Source organism: Pteronotus mesoamericanus, unplaced genomic scaffold (genome assembly GCF_021234165.1).
Source record: "Pteronotus mesoamericanus isolate MK-2021 breed Mesoamerican mustached bat unplaced genomic scaffold, CSHL_Meso_final contig_64, whole genome shotgun sequence".
Taxonomy (NCBI): Eukaryota; Metazoa; Chordata; class Mammalia; order Chiroptera; family Mormoopidae; genus Pteronotus; species Pteronotus mesoamericanus.
In genome coordinates, this window is record NW_026555224.1 from 2845344 (window position 1) to 2860227 (window position 14884).

The following is a 14884-nucleotide window of genomic DNA, read 5'->3' on the forward strand; positions in this document are numbered from 1 at the left end:
ATAAAGTAGAATGTAAAGCACATGGCAGAGGCTTAACATATGTAGATTTCCTTTCTCCTTTGAGAGACTTTACATCAAATTATGTAACTATCAAGATAAATTTCAGGGCTAAAAGAGGGCCCTGCCAATGTGATATTCATACAAAATGAATTTGGAAGGAGTAATATGAGAATGACAGACAACCTGAAGGCAAATGCGATAAATCCATCCCTTTTTATTCTGGCCTACCTCCGTTCCCGTCCAGCCACCTGGAGTATCACCTGCAAGAGCACTTCCTCTAACAAGCCAATAATCCTTTGTTTTTCAATGACAATTGACATTCAATATTATTTTATATTTGTTTCATGTGTACAGCATAGTGGTTAGACGATCATATAAAGTGATTCCTCCGATATTTCAAGTACCCATCTGTCACCATACATAGTTAATACAATATTATTCGCTATATTCCCTATGCTGTACTTTACATCCTGTGACTATTTTGTAATTGCCAAGTTGTACTTCTTTATCCCTTCACCTTTTTCATCCAGCCTCCCAAACCCCTCCCATCTGGCAACCATCAGTTGTTCTCTGTATCTATGAGTTTGTTTCTATTTTGTTTGTTCCTTTATTTTGTTTTTTAAGTTCAACATACAAGTGAAATCATATGGTATTTATCATTCTGTGTCAGGCTTATTTCACTTAGCATAACATCCTCTAAGTCCATCTATGCTATCGCAAAAGGCAAAATTTCATTTTTTTTTTTACAGCTGAGTAATATTCCAATTGTGTAAATGTACATTTTCTTCATCCATTCATCTCTCAATGGACATTTAGGTTGTTTTCATATCTTGGCTATTGCAAATAATTCTGCAATTAACATAGAAATGCACATCTCTTTTCAAATTAGTGTTTTGGATTTCTTTGGATAAATACCCAGAAGTGAAATTTCTGGGTCATATGGTAGTTTTATTTTTAATTTATTGAGGAACCAACATACTGCTTTTCATCGTGGCTGCACCAATTTACAATCTCACCAACAGTGCACGAAGCTTCCATTTCCTCCACATCTTCACCGACACTTGTTAAACAATTCAATGATCTTTTATCCTTTTATTTCCCTGCTCCCTTTATGCCAATTTTTTTAACCTCATCAAACCCCCTGATCCCTAAACTCTCTTCCCTTCCTCTGGTTCATCAGTGCACTGCTGTTGTATCACTTCTTTCCTAACCCTGCTCATATGGAAAAGCCCTCCAATCTCCTCTGGCCAGAGGCTTAAATGTCTTTACCCTCTTGTCTTTTCAACACCCTCTCCGCATACCTCTGGTCCTCCACGATACATGACTTGGAGAAGAAAGTCACACATGGCAGCTTGATACCATTACCCACTGATGGCCTCCAACCATAGCGTGGCCCTCCTCCCTTCCTGACAACCTTTGTGGTGTCCCTAGTTAACCACCCCCTCCTATTCCCTAAGAAGCAATTTCAAGAGCTCATCATTTTTAGGCTCCCACCTGATTCCTCCTCCATCTCATTCATATTACATGCTAGTGTCATGAATTTTTACTTCTATGCTGTTTTCATCAGAAAATATGGACTGAGCAACCTCTGGGGCAATGGAGAAGAATTTAATGAGGTTTTTCTTGCAAGCTAACAGGTATATCACCAGTTTTGTAGATACTGAAGAAGAAGGTGATTATCTTGCTGAAGGGTTCAAGCTTAAGATAGAGATAGCTGGTATCCACTTTAATTATATTATTTAACTTACCTATATCCATATTTTTAGCAATCTTATCAGTCAGAGACAAACAAAAGATTTTTAAAACCCTTAGCTATGTTATTTCCAAACATTTCTTTTATTTATAGTGGCTTTTACTTTGTGTATTTTGACTCCATGTTATTTGAGGTTCATGACTACGTTTTAGTCTTAGATTTTTACCTTTCATAATTAAAAGGTTCTTTTTATACAGTTTACTGTTTACCTTGAATTCTCCTTTGTATATAGGTGCTTTTCCATTTGCCCTGGTCTTTTTATTTTAAATCCTCACCTGAAGATATGTTTACTGATTTTAGAGAGATAGTATGGGGGAGAGAGAGAGAGTGTGTGGGAGAGAGAAAGAGAGAAACATCAATGTCAGAGAGAAATATTGATCTGTTGCCTTCCATGTACTCCCCAACCGGGGACTGAACCCATGATCTTTTGGTGCATGGGACTATGCTCCAATCAACTGAGCTACCCAGCCAGGTCTGACCTGATCCTTTCTCCATGAACATCTGTGAGTAAATGCTTTTTGTCTTCTACATCTATCAGTTTTTTCATGTTGTATTCATTTCTTTATTCCCTTTCCACTGCCATTACTCCTTAAGCTTGTTTCCATATTACTGGTTATATTTTCTGCAGTAACCATTCTTCTATTGACTGTTTCTATGCATTTTAATTTATTTTATTGTTTTAAATTACTTCCTAGTATCATTACATATCCTTCTTGCTTATGCCTTCCTATTGTCCAGCTTTTTCTTTCATCTCAGTCTACACCTTATCCTCCTGCCCACATCTCTCTCATTCTCTCTGTCCCTCCCTCCCTCTTTTCTTCTCTCTGTCTTCTGTTTATTTTCTGCTTATATAATTTATTTAATTTTCAAATTAACATAGAGTAAAATTGACTTCTTATTTTAGTGTATAGTCCTTTGAATTTTAACCCATGTACAGATTCTGGTAACCACCACACTACCAGGATACAGAACAGTTTCATCACTCCAGAAGAATCACTTGTGCTGCCTCTCTGTAGTCACAGACTCCACCCAGTCTGAGCCCCTGGCAACCACTATAGTTTTATCTTTTCAAGAATGTTCTATAAATGGGATCATACACTATGAAATCTTTTGAGATTGGTTTCTCTCACTCAGGATAATGCCTTTGTTACATGTAGGAATAGTTCATTCCTTTTTATTGATGAGTAGTATTCCACTGTATGGATGCACCAGTTTATTTATCCATTCACTGTTGAAGGGCATTTGAGTAGCCTCCAATTTTTGGTGATTATGAATAGAGCTGCTATAAAATTTATTTTTCTAGAGTAGATTCCTAAGAGTTGGATCATTAACTTACATGCTAAGTGCATGTTCAATTTCATGAGAAACCACCAAACTTGTTTCCACAGCAGCTGTACCCTTTTGAATTCCCACCGCAATGACTGAGAGGCCCTCTTGTTCTGCACCCTTGGAAGCACACGGCATTAACATTATTTATCATCATCATTAACGCAGCCATTCCAATAGGTGTGTAGTGGCATCTTATTGTGGCTTTAATTTGCATTTCCCTAATTTCTAATAATATTGAAGATATTTTCATGAATGTATTTGCCATCCTCATATTGCCCTTGGTGATATGTTCGTTCAGGTTTTGGGCCCATGCTTTTGATGGGGTTGTTTTCATACTAATGAGCCTGGGAATTCTTTACTGTGGATACACGTCCTTTGTCAAATATGCGATTTGCAAATATTTTCCTCCAGTTTCTAGCTTGACTTTTCATTTAATAACAGTGCCTTTTGCAGAGGAAAAGTCTTTTTCTTTTAATGAAGTCCAATTTACTGTTTTATTTTCCTTTTATGAGTCATGGTTTTAGTGTCTTATCTAAGAGTTCTTTGTCTGATTCCAGTTCATAAAGATGTTCTCCTGTGCTTTCTAAAGTTGTATACCTTTATATTTAGATCTATGATCCATTTTGAGTTAATTTTTGTATAGAAATGAGGTGGAGGTTGAGGTTTATTTGGTTGGATATCCAACCTCTCCCACGTTATTTGTTAAAAGACTATCCTTTATTAATTCATTGCTTTTAACACCTTTTAAAAATTAATCAGCCATATTTGTGTGATTATATATCTGGATTCTCTATACCATTTCATTCATTTTTGTATCTATCCTGTTGCCAAAATCACATCAATTTATTACTGAAGCTTTAGACAGTAAGTCTTAAGATTGAGTACTGTGATGGCTTCAAATTTATTCTTCTTTTAAAAAAAAAATGTTTTGGCCATTCTAGTTTGTCTTTACATAGAAATTTTAGATTCACTCTGTCCATACCAACAAAAAAGTTTTGCTGAGATTTTGACTGGAATCTCATTAAGTCTATAAATCAGTCTGTAAGAATTAGCATCTTAGATTAGCCTCTAAGTCTTCTGTTCCATGAATATGATGTGTCTTTTCATTATTTAGGTGTTCTTGATATTGTGCAGTGTTTTGTAATTTTCAGCATACAATTCCTAGACATATTTTGTTAGATTTACATCTAAATATTTTACATTTTTGGACTTAATGTAAATGGTCTCTTTTAAAATTTTGGTTTCTAATTGTTAATACATAGAAATAAAATTGGTTTTTGTGTGTTGATTTTATATCCTGCAATCTATCTAAAGTTACTTATTAGTAGAAGTGGGGTTTTTTTGTAGATTCCTGTGCATTTTCTACATAGACAATCATGCTTCCTGTGTATAGGGAGAGTTTTATTTTCTTATCCAATCTGTATTTCCAATTTTTTATTTCTTTTTACTGTTTTATTACACATCATATTCCTATATGATATTGAATACAGTGTTGAGAGTAGACATCCTTGTCTTACTCCACAGCCTAGGAGGAAAACATGCAGTCTTTCATTACTGAGTATGTTGAAGGTTTTTTGGGGGGCAGGGGGGGTTAAGTTTGTAGATGTCCATCAGGTTAAGGAAGTTCCTTTCTATCTCTAGTGTGCAGAACATTCATCATAAACGGATATTAAATTTTGTCAAATACCTTTTCTGGATCAATTCATAATATTTCTGTGGTTTTGCTTTAAGTTATTAATAGAGTGATTGCACTGATTGACTTTTTAACTATTGAACCAGCTTTGCAGTCCCAGGATAAAACTCATTTGCGTGCAGTATATTATTCTTTCTACATATTTCTGGATTTGATTTGCTAATATTTTGTTGCAGATTTTTATATTTACTTTCATGAGGGACATTTATCTATAGTTCTCTTCTATAGTTTTTTTTTTTTTTCTGGCTTTAGTATCATGGTAATGCTAGCCTCATCACATAAGTTAGAAAGTGTTCCTCTTTGTTTTTTGAGCATCAGTGTTATTTCTTCTTTATTTTACTTTTTATTTATTTTTTTATCCCAACCAGAGGACATTTCTTAATTGCCTCCAGAGAGAGAAAAAGGGAGAGAAACAGCACTGTAAGAGAGAAACATTGATTGGTGCCTCCCGCACACACCCAGACCAGGGATTGAACCCACAAGCTTTCAGTTACGGGATGACCGTCAAACCAACAGAGCAACCCAGCCAGCGTGGTGTTATTTCTTCCTTAAACGTTTAGTTGAATTCCATAATATAAACTTCATTTCAAGCACTTCTTTATCTGGATTCCACAAATTTTGATGTGCTGTATGAGGTCTGTCCATAAGGTGTCCAGCCATGTAATATGAAAAATAAGAATCATTTATTGAAGGAGATACAAAATAAAGGAAACATTGTACATAGGACAATGACGCCTCAGTCCCCTATGAAGTAGGCACCTTGGGACCTCACACAGTTCTCCCAGTCATTATCCGTTGCCCAATCGTATTTTCCGGAACCTCATCAACAGTCTGAAATCTCTTCCCTTTCAAGGTGATTTTAGTTTTGGTTAAAACCAGAAGTCACAGGATGCCAAATCTGGGCTGCCGTGGGGCTGAGTCACCTGAGTGACTGTTGTTTCACCAATAAACTCTGTACAAGACATGATGCATGAGCAGGCGCATTGTTGTGACGAAGCTGCCAATCACAAGTTGCCCATAGCTGCGGCTTTCTGAAATCATTCAAATAGTTTCCGCTGAGGAATGTTCAAGCTTAATGCAAAATCTGATGCAGATTCATTGTTCTACTAACTCAGTCATTTTGAACGTGATGGCCACTCAGTGCACATGCTCACTCAGGGGTGTCTACTGCCCCCACCGACGAGTACAGTGAAGTTGTTGTTCACGCATGTGCATTCCAGTCCACTCTCCTTGGTTGCCAGGTTACATCAATGCGGCACAAACCTTTCTCATTATATTAGCAATGGCTTGGCTTTTTCCAGACAGAAATTGTATTTTCATTTTCTTTCACTGGTTCAAAATATTTTCTAATTTTCCTTGAGACATCCTCTTTGCACCATGCATTATTTAGAAGATTGTTTTTAATTTTCACATTTTCCAAGGGGCTCTACCATCATGATTTTAACTTCTACCTAAATACTCTTTACTGAGCTTTAGAACATTACATACACCTCTCCACCAGATTCCTTGTCCTGATGTCTGATAGGTCTGATCACATCCTCTCTAAACAAAACCCTTCTCAGTTTTAGAGAATTTATTAATATTATTCACTATAAAACTAGGTCAAAGGAGAAAAGCCATGTAATTATCTAAAAAAATTACAAAAAGGCAAGTGACAGAATTTAATAATCATTCCCTTAACTCTTTGAAAAACAGGAATAGATGGAGGCTTTTCGTGGCCTTCACCATGCTTACTGGTAAAACTAGAGGCATTTCTAGTTCCATTAAGACCCCAGTCAAATTAAGAATGCCACCATTACCCTGGTTGGGTAGTTCAATTGGTTGGATCATCGTCCCTGTATACCAAAAGGCTGTGGGTTTGATCCCCAGTCTGGGCATGTATGGGAGGCAACTGATCAAATCAATACTTCTCTCTTACATTGATGTTTCTCTCTCCCCCTTCCTCTCTCTCTAGAATCAATAAACATATCCTCAGGTAAAAATTAAAAAAAGAAAAAAGAAAGAATGCCACCATTACCATTATAATTTAACATCAGCAGGAAGTGCCAACGAATGCAATTACATAAAATAAAAGTATTAAAGAGGTTTAGATGTTGGAAAATTAGCTGGCATTGTGTGACCTGTATCCTAAAGAAAGTCCTCAATGGTTCTGGCACATGATTGACATTCTCTTTCCAGTTTGCAGCCCTGATAAATTTTTCCCATTTCTAACTCCCAGTCATGCAATGGAAATTTGGAAGAAGGAGAAGTTAAATACATAGGCTCAGTTAAGCATGAATTACTTTTTTAATTAGAAAAAAAATTTTCCTCTAAATCTGAGAGAAAGGATCCTTTGGGTATTGGGAGACCAGTCTTGTGCACATTATTCCAAACAAACTAGAATTGGATATAACATGCATGCCCCCAAGATTCAGTCACCTGATTCCCCTGAGTTCCGAGTCTGTGAGTCACAGCAAACATCATGCAAATTTTGTGCTCTGTAACTGGGTTTTCCTTGGAGCCATACACCTGGAAAGTTGGGTGTTCTATAATTCACTAAACCCAGCTTAGTGTCATCCATTCTCTACACTGGTCACTCGGGGTCCTGCAAACACTTATTGTGACTCTGTACAGCTTCAGCCCAGGAAGTCCAGAGACTGCTCACCTCCACTGGGAGGATCTAAGTTAATCTCCCTTTGACATCTCACAGGCCAAGTCTCCTAACATGTGGTACTACCCTACAGTGTGGGCAACATCCCTGCTGGGTTTCCACTGGGCTGTAAGGCACAGTATCCAGGGCTTGATGCAGAAAGAGAAAGTGCTCTTCTGACCAACTTGGAAAACAAACATAAACCTGCCAATGAACATTTGTTCCCCAGGGCTGGCCCTGGGGGTCTCTCCTTAAGCGTAGGATAGACGGTTTGTGAGTAAGTCATCCAACAGGTTAGCTTTATTCTTGTTTGGAGACCCTCTCATGCCACAAGTTGAGAGAAAACAAGAAGACAAAGCTTACAGCTTCTTTGCTCACATCCTGAGGACAGGAACCATGACAGTGTGGCTGTGTCCCCCGCCCACACCTTGTGCTGAGTGAATGCAGCAGAGGTACCAAGCAGGTGGTGTTCAAACCCTCAGCTGCAGTGGCTGCTGAGGCTTTGGGCACTGCTTCATGATGTGATTATTTTTAAAGATGAGACATAAATACTAACATGGGGCCCTGGAGCTACAGAATTGCTACTCGGCAGCTTAATTTGGACATTCAGTCAAAGCTGTCAGCACTCCACACAGCCCAAGCAGCAAGGACCAGGGCCCCCCAGTCTGCTCTGTAAGTGATGGGTTTAATTTCCAGAGGCTTGGGACAAAAGTCTCCCCAGCCCTGAGCAAGGCAGCTTACCTCCCTTCTCTAGAGAAGCAGTACATATTTCCTCATTTCTTCAATGGGCTCCCTGCTTTGACCACCTCACTAAATCATGGAATGCTACGGATTTTTAAAAACCTGACAGCCACATTCTCATGCCACATCCCCCAGGCAGTCAGAGGAAAGGGTTGTCATTTGAAGATAAGCTTTCTGTTTCTTCTACTGTCATTCAAGGGCAATGAAGAAAGAACACATCTGTTAGAAGGAGTCCCAACAGAGGGATGTTCCCCCTTATGTACTGTCAGACAGCCTCAATGGCATGGAAGCATGAGAACAGGGAAGAGGTTTCCTGCTGGATCCATTTATCCTAAACAGATAGACTGAAGGAAGAAAAGAAGACAGGGAGAAAGGGACAGAGGAAGAGAGGGAAGGAGGGAGGATAGATGGATGATTAAAGTCATGAGTTTTACTGATTCTGAAGGAAAATGTCATCCTTCCTACTTTTTAAATTATAATTTTATCAAACTATTCATATGTCAAGGCAATTGTAGCACCTACTGGATATTCTCCATATTCCCCTACTCTTTACCACTTTACACGTGTGCGTGCGTGCGCACACACACGCAATATTCAAAATATTTCCAAATGCCAATACCAAGGTACCAGCTAACCAGCACTGATGGCATCCTCAGCAGTGAAACACAGTTTTGGAGGCCCCTTGATGTGATTAGTTGCTAACTCAGTTGCTGGGCTGCGGGAAGGGCCAGAGAAGATCCCAAGAGAGCAGCAGAGGCAGTGCAGACAGCCATCTTAGGAGGGTCACAACTATTTGCCAGCTAGTGCAGAATATTGCTGGTGTGTTCTGGAAAATGTCTTAACTGCACTCAGACAGTCATGCAAACCCGATGACCATCTATGAATGGGATGCACAGCTGGGGTGCTGAGTTTTATGACTTGGACCTATCACACTTCTACCCTATGCCTCTGCCCGAAAGTCCAAGCTCAGCACAGGTGAACAGTCTGGGGACATCAGGGGTGCTGTACCCAGCTCACTGAGAACAATCCCCATTATGCTCCTTCCTATACTTCAAACCATTAGCTGGAGGCACTCTTGTGGCTGGTAATATGTTAAGGTTTTAAGTGATGATTTGTCCCTGTTTGCACATCATTGAATTCTGTCACCTAGACCCTGAGGCCTTGCCCCCTTCCCCCACCAGTACAGCTAGCCATGAGTCATTCATGCCTCAGGGGAAAGTTGTCAAGGAATGACCAAGGGACAAAGGCAGTCTTGGCTTGTCAGTTCTGAAAGCTTCTGTCTCCAGGACAGCAGTGAGAGCACAAGCATCAGGGGCTAACTCTCCTTCACTGCCTGATTTGTCCCGCTCTGTTCTTCAAACTGTATTGGCTCCACCTTTCTTCTTCCTCAGCCAGAAAAGCCACAGCTCTTGTGCATATCCCCTCATGAAAGAGACTCCCAGGGGTGTCCCCTGCTTGCCAGTCCCAGAGAGAGACTAAGAGCAACTCCCAAATGGGCTTAACTGAGGCATATAAATAAGACATACAAGGTGTATCTGGAAAAACTCCAGCCATCATTAATATAAAGAGAACAGTTTGTGTGACTTCAATGTAACCTGGCAGCCAATGAGAGTGGACCGGGAAACGCGTGTATGAACAATGATGACTTCACAGTACTAGTCAGTGGGGGCGGTGTACGCCATTAAGTGAGTGTGTATACTGTGTGGCTGTCGCATTCAAAATGACTGAGTGGGTAGAACAACAAACCTGCATCAAATTTTGTGTTAAGCTTGAACATCCCACTACAGAAATTATCTGAATGATTGAGAGGCCGCAGCTATGGGCAACTGGTGATTGACAGCTTCATCAAAACAATGCACCCACTCATGTATCACGTCTCGTGCAGAGTTTGTTGGCAAAACATCAAATCACTCAGGTGACTCAGCCCCTCTACAGCTCAGATTTGGCACCCTGAGACTTCTGGCTTTTCCCAAAACTAAAATCACCTTTGAAAAGGAAGAGACTTCAGACCGTCAATGAGATTCAGGAAAATACAATGGGGCAACTGATGGCAATTGGGAGACCTGTGTGAGGTCCCAAGGTGCCAACTTTGAAGGGATCTGAGGCATCATTGTCCTATGTACAATGTTTCTTGTATCTTCTTCAACAAATGTCTCTATTTTTCATAGTACATGGCTAGATACTTTCTGGACAGACCTTGTACACGATTTTCAACAACTCCCTTCTCCTTCACACTGTGACCTGAGTAGTGCTGTTCCAGAGAGGTGGTTCTCAAAGTGGTCCAGGTCAGAAGCATCAGCACCTCCTGGGAACTTGTCAGAAATGCCCATTCTCAGACCTCACCCCAGACCTCCCGAATGAGAAACTCTGGGGGTGGAGCCGGTGATCTGTGTTTAACACCCCTTCTAGGTTATTCTGATGCATGCTCAGATATAAGAACCACTGCTCTCAACCAGAGCTGCCCAGTAGAACTTCCTGGCTAATGAAATTGCTTGCTGTCCATACAGAAGCTACTAGCCATATGTGGCTACAGAGTATCTGAAAGGTGGCCATTGTGTCTAAAGACTTGTTATTCATTTTATTAATTTTTATTAGTTTGAGTGTGAAAAGCCACGTGTGGCTAGAAGCTGCCACATTGCACAGAGCAGCTGGGACAACTGCGTCAGCCTCTGATGGATCCCACTACCTTCGCCCTCTCCTCCTTCCAGGTCCCCCTGTGAGCTGCAGACAAATTAATCTTCTTAAAGCACAGATCTTATCATGTCAGTCCTACTCTCAAAAAATCTTCAGTGACTCACCACTGCCTACTGAATTTAAGTCCATGTTCTTTTTGTTCTTTTCTAGGAAGCCAAAAATGATTTATTCCACAATATGATGGAAATAAAGATTAAATAATAATAGCTAGGGGCAAATGAGCCCTTTCTATGAGCCAAGCACTGTTCTAAGTTTTATACATGTTATTATCTCATGTAATCCTCACAAAAGTTTTAAAAGGTAAATACTACTGTTTTCTTGCATGTTACTGGTATGGAAACCGAGAGCTGAGGAGGTTAAGTGATTTGTCCAAGATCACATAGCTGGTAGCAGCAAAGCAAGGGTGTGAGTTCAGGTTCCCTGGCTCTATAGACTGCACCTTTGAGCATCACCTCACGCTGCCTCTGAAGGCCCACATAGGTCAGGCTTTTCCCCTCTGAGGACGCCTCTTATTTAACCTATAACTACAGTCACATGTTCTGTGACAATGGTCTGTCTTAAACCAATCACTTATTCTCCTGTAATAAGCAAAAGCCACCTTCTGGTATCCGGGGTTCATTTGGGGGTGATCAACATATTTCTCCCCAAAATAGCATCCTTCCATCTCAGAAGGTGTACTTGGCACATATTATTCATCAGGGTGTAAAAAGCATGACGGGGAATATTGAACTTTAGACTTAGACATTTAAAAAATGGTAAAACTGTTTAGAGCAGGTGGGGTGCAAACGGATGAGCAATGGGAGGCAGTATTTGGATTATCAAAGGCTCTTACATCTAGAAAGACTCCAATCCTAACCTCCACCGCAGGGCTGTTAGTCAAAATATTTTGCATTCAGTGCTGCCCATCAGAATGGGCACAGCTGAAGTCCTGGGGTGAATCTGAAGGCTCCCATTGGCCAAGACATTAACCTTTTCATTGCTGCATCACAACTAAGGGGTCCTGGAGAAGGGGCTGAGGAGGCAGACAGCATTTAGGTCATTGATTATTTGCACCTTGGTGTTTTCAAACTTTCCGCTTGCTGAGTCAATCACCTAGAAACACATAGATTGAGAGAGTGATTCTACAAAATTGTAATCAACCACACATGTGGCTTGGCAAAGTGCTTTTCCTGCCTAACTCTATTTTTCCATGTCAGTCCATTTGGGACTAACTCTCCTTTTTAAACTGCCTATCATATCACCACATGGACAGATCATGAACTACCCTTGGACAATGCGGGATTAGAGGCACTGACATCTTGAGCAGTCAAAAATCCATGTATAACTTTTGACTCCCCCAAAACAACTGCAGTCTTCCCTCAGCACAGATGAATACTTACGGATAAAAGACAAACATAATTCTAGGGCTGAGTGAGGGTCACCACATGCTGACAGTCACCACAGGGAGCTGTCTTGGATGCCAGAGTGGCAAAGGGAATGAGAGAGGACAGATAGAATATGACAGAACACAGTGAGCTCATTCACCCACAATGGGTTGATTACACACGTAGTTTTTGGCTTGCTGTGTAATCTTAGACCAGTTACTCAACCTCGCTGATCTCAGCTTATTAGCTATAAAATGAGACTACCTACCTTCTCTTCTTTATGGTTGAGAAAGTGAAATGCTAAGAATGAAAGTCTATTTCTCTATCCTCTGAATGTGTGCTTTGTCATGTGACTTTCTTTAGCCACTGGCACATTAGCCAATGTGCTACAGAGTCCTAAAAAAGTACTTTTGAAGATGCACCCAGTGCAGACAGACACTCACACAGCAGCTCAACCCATGGCCCAGGATTACCCAGTTCGAAGTTCAATCTCCTAAGCATCCCCCACTATCAATACAGGAATTCAAGAGTTGAATCCAGAAGTTGAGTCTCTGAGAAATATTGCTAAGAATGGATTTAGACCTCAGAACCTCATTTCTATCTGAATCATGCGCAGATGACTGTGGGTTAGAAAACAGGGACATTAAACCCAACCCAAAGGCCTATTCTCAAAAGGCAGAGGAAGGTCTCTGGGTTCCAGAACACTCAATCCTGCTTATTTCAAGACAGCAATAACTTGTGTGCAAGGCAGGAACTGCAAAGACTCTATAAGTCATTTCACTCATGGCTGCAGCCAGAAAAGCACAGCAAGGATGAAATTGTTTTTCAAGTGGTCCTGGAACAGCTTATGATCAATAGGCACTGCAGTGACAGGTCCACATTGAAGGAGAACTGGGGATCAAGTGGCAGAAACCTGGAGACATTCATGAAAGACCTGAGTGATGATTGCATGAAGCCCCCAGGCTTGGTCCACGTCCATGTGCAGAAACAAGAAGCCCACATTTCTGAGAATATGCCCTTAGGAGAAGTGTTCATGTAACAAAACAGTTAACAATACCATCCCCAACAGAGGCAAACATGGGGACACCCGCCTGGACTCCCCAAGACACTTCTCTGCAAGCAGGACAAGGAGATGAAGAAAATGGTGACAATACATCTTTGAAAACTATTCGAGGACAGGATTACTAGTTAAGCCAATCTATCCAGGGAGAGAACTGCCCGGGCCAGAAGAGAAAGTTGTTCCTTTGGAGAATCTGCTCAGCCACAGAAGAGCAAGTCTAAGCACCCTGAGGTCCCAGGAAGGGTCTCTGAAAGAACTCTCTTATCAAGGTGTCCTCATTTGGGGACCAGCATTTCCTTCTAGGCCAGACCAGGCCACCCCTGAGCCTGTTCCAACCCACCAGAGCAAGGGGGAGAATGCCATATGTGAGGAACAAGATTCCAAGGAGCCCAAAAGTCATACCAATGTGACAAGCGTTCCAAGATCTTTAGGTATTTCTCTTGGTTAAAAGTCCATCAGAGAAGACATAATAATGAGAGGACGTTTATTTGTGCCGCATGTGACAAAGGCTTCTGCCAGGCATCTGAATTACGTGTGCATCAGCAGATTCATGCAGGAGAGAAGCCTTTTGGATGCAGCACATGTGCCAAGAACCAACCTTCTGGCTCATTAGAGAATCCACATAGGAGAGAAGCCCTACGTGTGTTCTGTGTGCCAGATATGGTACCGCCACCTGAGGACACACCTGAGGACTGCCTTCAGATGTGTTACCTCCACACCAGACGCTGCAGCGCTGATGAAATGCATATAAATATGTCTGCGAATATGTATATTTCCATAGTACTTGTCTATTTAGAACCTCCTTCATAATTTCCTGATTGTATTTTCCATTCATTGTCTCCCCCACTAAAATGTAAGTTTAAGAAAGACAGGGAATTTCTGTTTTGTTCACCAAAGTATCTTAGGTGCACAGAAAGCGGCTGACACACTTCAAATGACCAATAAATATCTGTTGAATTAAAAAGTGCTAGTGAACTGAGGCTTGGACTGAATTGCTCTCACTTACTGCTCTTGAGACTCCCATGCACACGGCATGAGCAAACTAGGGTTCTCCTATTGGATACTGGGAAATTTGTGGCCCTGTCACTCAGCTTACATTAGTACCAGGCATGAGACTGAGGCCATCCCAGCCCATTCAGCCCCAGGGAAGCCAGCCCACCTCACAAAACTTTCCAGCAGACCCACAAAAAAGAAAGTAAGTTTGTTGTTTTACCCCCACTACATTTGGTTATGCAGCAAATTGCTAAAACTGCTAACATGAAACTAACAATACATCTTCTCATTAATTGTGAGGGAATGATCCAGAGGATGCTCCAGTCACCCGTCCCATGAAGCTGTCCCAAGCTAGCCTTCTCAGAAGCATGGGTGTTTTCAAAGTCCAGTAAGCCTCAAGTTAAAAAAAGAAAAAAGAAATAGAAGAGGGGAAGAGAGAGAGAAACACAATCTAAATGTTTAGATTGATTTTCCCTTCCAGGATTCCTTTCTTTTTTAACAAATTGTCCAATATAGAGAGTTCTTTTCTTTTTTCCCTCCTGGGAAGTTATTTATTTTTATGGGTTCTTTTCGGGAAATAAAAATCAATTTTAGAATGCAAGTGATACATTTTACTCTCCCCAATAAT

General features: G+C 40.7%; 1 protein-coding gene and 1 pseudogene across 3 annotated transcripts in view; one reads left to right on the forward strand and one right to left on the reverse strand.

Moving 5' to 3' along the window:
- The window catches only part of PRKCB (protein kinase C beta), a 313522-nt gene that overhangs the window by 106859 nt on the left and 191779 nt on the right, over positions 1-14884 (reverse strand). The window lies entirely within an intron of this gene.
- LOC129076761 (zinc finger and SCAN domain-containing protein 4-like) lies at positions 7961-14073 on the forward strand (annotated as a pseudogene).